Below are 6,000 nucleotides of genomic sequence, written 5' to 3'. Positions count from 1 at the left end.
TCCTCCTGGTGAATTGTGGCCAGGCAGAACTTTCTGGATGTCAACAGCTCATTTCTTGAGGCACCACCCTAGCATATGCCTGAAATCCTTCCAAACGTTTCAAGGACCCTGTTTCTTGAGCATTTACTATGCGTTAAGGTATAGAAATAAAGTCTTAGCCAGACAGTGGTGGCACACACCTTTTTTTTTTGTTTTTGTTTTTGTTTTTTTGTTTTTCGAGACAGGGTTTCTCTGTGTAGCTTTGCGCCTGTCCTGGAACTCACTTGGTAGCCCAGGCTGGCCTCGAACTCACAGAGATCCGCCTGGCTCTGCCTCCCGAGTGCTGGGATTAAAGGCGTGCGCCACCACCGCCCGGCTGGCACACACCTTTTAATCTCAGTATTCAGGGGCAAAAGCAGGAAGACCTCTGAGTTCAAGGCTAGCCTTGTCTACAGAGTGAGTTCCAAGACAGCCAGGGATACACAAAGAAACCCTGTCTCAAAAAATAAAACAAGCCGGGCGGTGGTGGCGCACGCCTTTAATCCCAGCACTCGGGAGGCAGAGCCAGGCGGATCTCTGTGAGTTCGAGGCCAACCTGGTCTACAGAGCGAGTTCCAGGACAGGCGCAAAGCTACACAGAGAAACCCTGTCTCGAAAAACCAAAAAAAAAAAAAAAAAAAAACCAAAAAGATTTATATATGTATATATGTCTTTTTTTAAATGCTGGGCATTGAACCCAGAGCCTCATGGTTGCTGGCCAAGCATTCTACTACTGAGATATGAGCTACCTCCGAGCCCTCTACATTTCTTTGTTTTTTTTTTTGGGGGGGGGCAGGATCTCACTTACCTCAGGCTAGCCCGATCCTCCTTCTTCTACCTCACTGGTGCTGGAATGACAGGCTCAACCACACCAGGTTTCATAGGATGCTAGAGACCAAGCCCTTGGCCTTCTGCACACTAGGCCGAGCATTCGACCAACTGATCTATGTTCTCCAACATATCCCAGCCTTCCTTTTCCCCTTCATTTTGAGGCAGGGTCACACTAAGTTGTCTAGGCTGGCCTTGAAGTGGGTATGACAGATCCATACCACCAGGCCTACATCTATTTGTCCATTTTATATGCTGTTCAAGCCCTTAGTGTGGCTAGGAGGCAGACACCGTCATATGGACTACGGCCCAGCTAAGGATTCTGTCCTCCTTGGCTCCCTGCCCCCAGGAGCTGCCCCATGTGACTCTGCCCACTCAGAGCCTTGACTTCCCTAAGCCACCTGTGATCTGCTGCCCTCAGCAATGGAAGCTAGGCCGGGTCCAGCTCATCCTGGCCCCAGCTCATCCTGGCCCCTGGGCACTATCTAAGGCCATTTAATGCGGCTGGGAGGAGATGCCTAGGTAGTGCAGCCTGTGGCCCCTTAGGTTGTCCCAGCTCCAGTATTAAGTCTGAGTACATGGAAAAAATCCTTCTTTTGGGGGGCCTCAGTTTCTTAACTGTAAGATGTATGTACCCAATAAAAGTAGCTTCATGGGCATGGTGCCAGCCTGCAATCCCAGCACTTGGGAAGTTAAGATTGGAGGATTGTGAGTTGGAGGCCAGCCTGGGCTATTCTGTGAGTTCAAAGCCAGCCAGTCTGTCTTCAATACACACACACACACACTCCACAGACACACACAGTAGGTTCGAAAGTTTGAGCCAACAGATACTTTGAATATTCCTTATATATGGTAAGTGCTCAGCTAATATAAACTAGTTTCTGGCAACAACAGAGAGTGCAGAGGGAGGGGGCTATACATCTGTTTCTCAGATTCATCCATGTTTGTATGTTTGAGACAGTGTTTCCTGGTAGTCCAGGCTGGCTTCACACTCCCTATATAGCTGAGAATGCCCTTGAACTGCTGTCTTTCTCCACCTCTAAGTGCTGGGGTTACAAGCATGAACCACTACACGTGTCTTCCATACCCAGACTTTGCACCACAGCATCCCCAAGTTCCTCTGAACCAACGGGGAACTTAAAGTTGAGGCACCAGCTTTAGCTTGAGTCCAGCCTCCTACCAATGGGGTAGTGCTACCTCTCCAGCACCCATTTTCAAAGACCAAGAGCTTTTCCCCAGCAATTCACACACTCCCCCAGCCAGGCGAGAGAGCCTCCATCTGCCCATCTTACGGATGGCAAAGTGGAGACAAAGGTTGAAGTCTCCTCCCTAAAGCTGCCCAGCCAGTTGTGCACACCCGGGACTCACGGGACTAAAACAAGAAGGGTGGTCAGGAGTCCAGCCTGAGCTATATAGAAAGACCCTGAGAGCCGGGCGGTGGTGGCGCACGCCTTTAATCCCAGCACTCGGGAGGCAGAGCCAGGCGAATCTCTGTGAGTTCCAGTCCAGCCTGGTCTACAGAGTGAGATCCAGGACAGGCTCCAAAGCTACACAGAGAAACCTTGTCTCGGAGAAAAAAACCAAAAAAAAAAAAAAAAAAAAAAAGAAGGAAGGGTTACAGAGGAAGGAGGCCAGCTTGTAGAGCTGTGCCTAGCATGCATGCAGCCCTGCATTCCATCTCCAGCACCACAGACACTCAGCATGGTGGTGCGTGCCTGCGGTCCCAGCACTTGGGAGCTGCAAGCAGGAGACCCAGAAGTCCAAACGTAGCCTCAGCTTTATAACTTGGAGGCCAGCCTGGACTACCTGAGATCAAAGACCACCCCCCATCCTGAGGAGAAGATAGGATTTGAACCCAAAGCCCATGATTTTAACTCCTCTGTCACTCTCCTCTCCCAGCCCTCCCAGAACCCTAGGTTGTGGTCCCAGGGCTACTCAGCCTGGCCAGCTGATTCTTTCTGATTGTTTCTTACCGTTGAGCCTCCAGACACCTGCAGAGCTCCTGGTCCGTCTGTCCAGCCCCAGCCTTGGGCTGGGAGGGTAAAGGAATGGGAAGGGGGAGGAGGAGGGGGGAGCTTGGCCATTGGCTCCCTTGCTGTGATGTCACCAGAGGGTGGGTGGTGGGGAACAAACATCCCCTTCTCTGGGCTACATCCTTCTGCAAGGGGGTGGGGATATGGAAACACCAACCCCTCCCTTGCCAGAGCCTAGACCTCCACCCCAGCCCTGGCTCAAGAATTTGCATACCAGCCCCACTAGGAGACTCAGCACCCCACCCAAACCATCTCTGGCTCCTGGACCCCGGCCTAGCCCACATAGTCCCTGAAACTCTCAAGACAACCTCCTCCACCCTCTCCCTGATACTGTGGGTTCAAATCCCAGCTCAGGCACTCCTGGCTGTGGGAACTTCAGCAATCACAGGGCATCTCTGGGCCTCGATGTCTTTGTCTTTGAAATACGGGTGGGAAGAATGCTTACCTCTGAATGTTGTCATGGAGTCAAATGGGTTTTAAAACCTAAGTTGGGGGCCAGTGAGACTGCTCAGCAGATGAAGGCCCTGGCCATTAAGCTCGAGGACCTGAATTCTGTCCCTGGGCCCACATGATGGGAAGAACCAACACATGCAAATTGTCCTCTGACTTACACACACACACGCACATACCCTGTGACACATATGCACACACAAATAAATTTAGTTGAAAAAAGAAAAATTACGAACTAAGGCAAGGACTGGAGAGAGAGAGCTCAGCAGGTAAGATCGTTTGCAGTTTTTCCAGAGGACCCAAGTGTGGTTGGGAGCCTTACAACCGCTAGTGACTTCATTTCTGGTGTATCCAATACCTCTGGCCTCGTCAGCCATCTATCTGTGCTCTCGGATCCACATGCACACATAATTAAGACTAATAAAAACACATACTTAAGAAAAAAAAAGACGCACACCTTTAATCCTAGCGCTCGGGAGTTCGAGGCCAGCCTGGTCTACAGAGTGAATTCTAGGTCAGCCAGAGCTACATAGTGAGACCCTGTCTCTGAAACACTCACAAAAGTGTTTTATATAAATAAAACATAAAATATAAAAAAATACACACAAAAAAAATAAATGGCTTTTGTTGTTGTTTTTCGAGGTCTCTTTGCGTAGCCCTTGGCTACTTACTGCATTTGAGGCCAGGCTCAAGAGATAAGATCTCAAAAAACACAAACAACAGCAACAAAAATAAGAGGACTAGATAAGCCTCTCCGGGGAGGAAGAGACAGAGCTTTGAACCTTTATCATAGACTGGGCACAGTAGAACTCCAGTTTATTGTTTAATAAAATCACTGCTTAAGGTGATCCTTTCTGTATCCCAAGTTATATGCTGGGGTCCAGCGCTTTGCCTCTGCCTCAGGGCGGGCTCATTATGTTCAGTTTGTAACTACCCAAGGAGGAGATGATGGAGCTGACTCCAACCTCAGTCCTCTGGCTTTCCAACTCACAGATGAGATTGAAGAAGGACAGTAACTTTCAAAAGATCACACACAGCAACAACTGTATCACACACTTAAAGCCAAGCCGGCCCAGCTCTCAAACCAATTCCTCAAGGCCTTACCCCCAACTCCATTGACCCCTGGCCCCGCCCCCAGCTGCCCTGACTCACCAGACCCCCGGGCGTGGCAGAGGAAACACAGATACCCCCACATGCCTCTGTCACCCACAAAGCTGATGCCTCAGATGCTCTCAGCTCTCTGAGCTAAGGACTAGAGCTGGGGCCAGGCTGAGGCTGGGGGATTACCCCCAAAGCTATAGTCAGCAGCTTCTGGGCCATTGTCCATCCAGGTCCCAGGGCTGCACCCTGGTCCCTCACACTGGCTTGGGTGGCCTCTCTGTGGACCCTCCTGTCAACCCATATGGAGGGACTGGGCCCATGCTGAGGGTATGGGGTCAAGAACAGGGTGGCAGGATCCTAGCATGCTGGGGCCACCCCCTTCCTCTGTGAAATGCCCCCTGCCCACTCTGAGCCACCAGGGGAGGCTGGAATGTGCTGAGCTCTGGGAAATGCCTTCCAGCTCTGGCAGGCACCAAGCAACAGGGTGTGGCCAGAATCTAGCCAGCACCATCCTGGAAACAAGGGGGTGGCTGCTGATGAGCAGAAGACCCTCACCTAACTGTACCCTCTCTTTCATGTAGTCATAGAAACACCCAAACATACGTTTGTTTGTGTATTTATACCAGAAGCATTCACTGTGGCAGATGTGGCCACAGATATCTACAACACCAGAACTTAGGAGGTGAAGACAGGAAGATACGGAGTTCAAGATCATCCTGAGCTACATTCTGAGTTTAAGGCCAGCCTGGGCTACATGAAACCCTGTATCAAAAACCAAAACAACCAACAAAAATGAAAGAAGTTAGGACATGCTGTCCTCTCCATTTCTCTCAGAAAACGGAGCTCCCTCAGGGCATTACTATGTAGCCCTGGCTGGCCTGGAACTCAATATTTAGACCAGGCTGGCTCAGACTCAGAGACCTACCTGCCTTGGCGACTAGTGCTGCAGTTAAAAGTGTATGCCACCATGTCCAGCTTCACCACTTCCCTCAAGTTTTTCTTTGTTGTTGTTGCTGTTTGGTTTTGTTTTTCAAGACAGAGTTTCTCTGTGTGTAGCCCTGGCTGTTCTGGAACTCACTCTGTAGACCAGGCTGGCCTCGAACTCACAGAGGTCTGCCTGCCTCTGCCTCCTGAGTGCTGGGATTAAAGGCATGCGCCACCACTGCCCGGCTTCCCTCAAACTCTAAAAAAATGTGTATTTATTATTGTTATATGTAGGTATTGTTGTCGGTGGTGGTGGTGGTGACAGTGGTGGTGGTGGTGGTAGTGGTGTGTGTGTGTGTGTGTGTGTGTGTGTGTGTGTGTGTGTGTGTATGTGTGTACACCACAGTGTTCATGTGGAAATCACAGAACAACATTCAGAAATGCGTTCTCTTCTCCTGCAGATTCCAGGGACCAAACTCAGGCCATTAGGCTTGATGATAAGTGCCTTTACTTGCTGAACCATCTCAGGAGACTTAGATCACCTTTCTCCATCTCAGACAAGAGCATTTAGTCTTTCTTAGAGACTGTAACCCAGGCTGGCCTTGAAATGAATGGTGAGACTCTTGTCTTTGCCTGTGGAGTCCTG

This window comes from Peromyscus californicus, unplaced genomic scaffold, assembly GCF_007827085.1.
Source record: "Peromyscus californicus insignis strain IS unplaced genomic scaffold, ASM782708v3 Scaffold_4__1_contigs__length_199733344, whole genome shotgun sequence".
In the NCBI taxonomy this organism is placed as follows: domain Eukaryota; kingdom Metazoa; phylum Chordata; class Mammalia; order Rodentia; family Cricetidae; genus Peromyscus; species Peromyscus californicus.
This window is presented reverse-complemented; position numbering follows the sequence as displayed.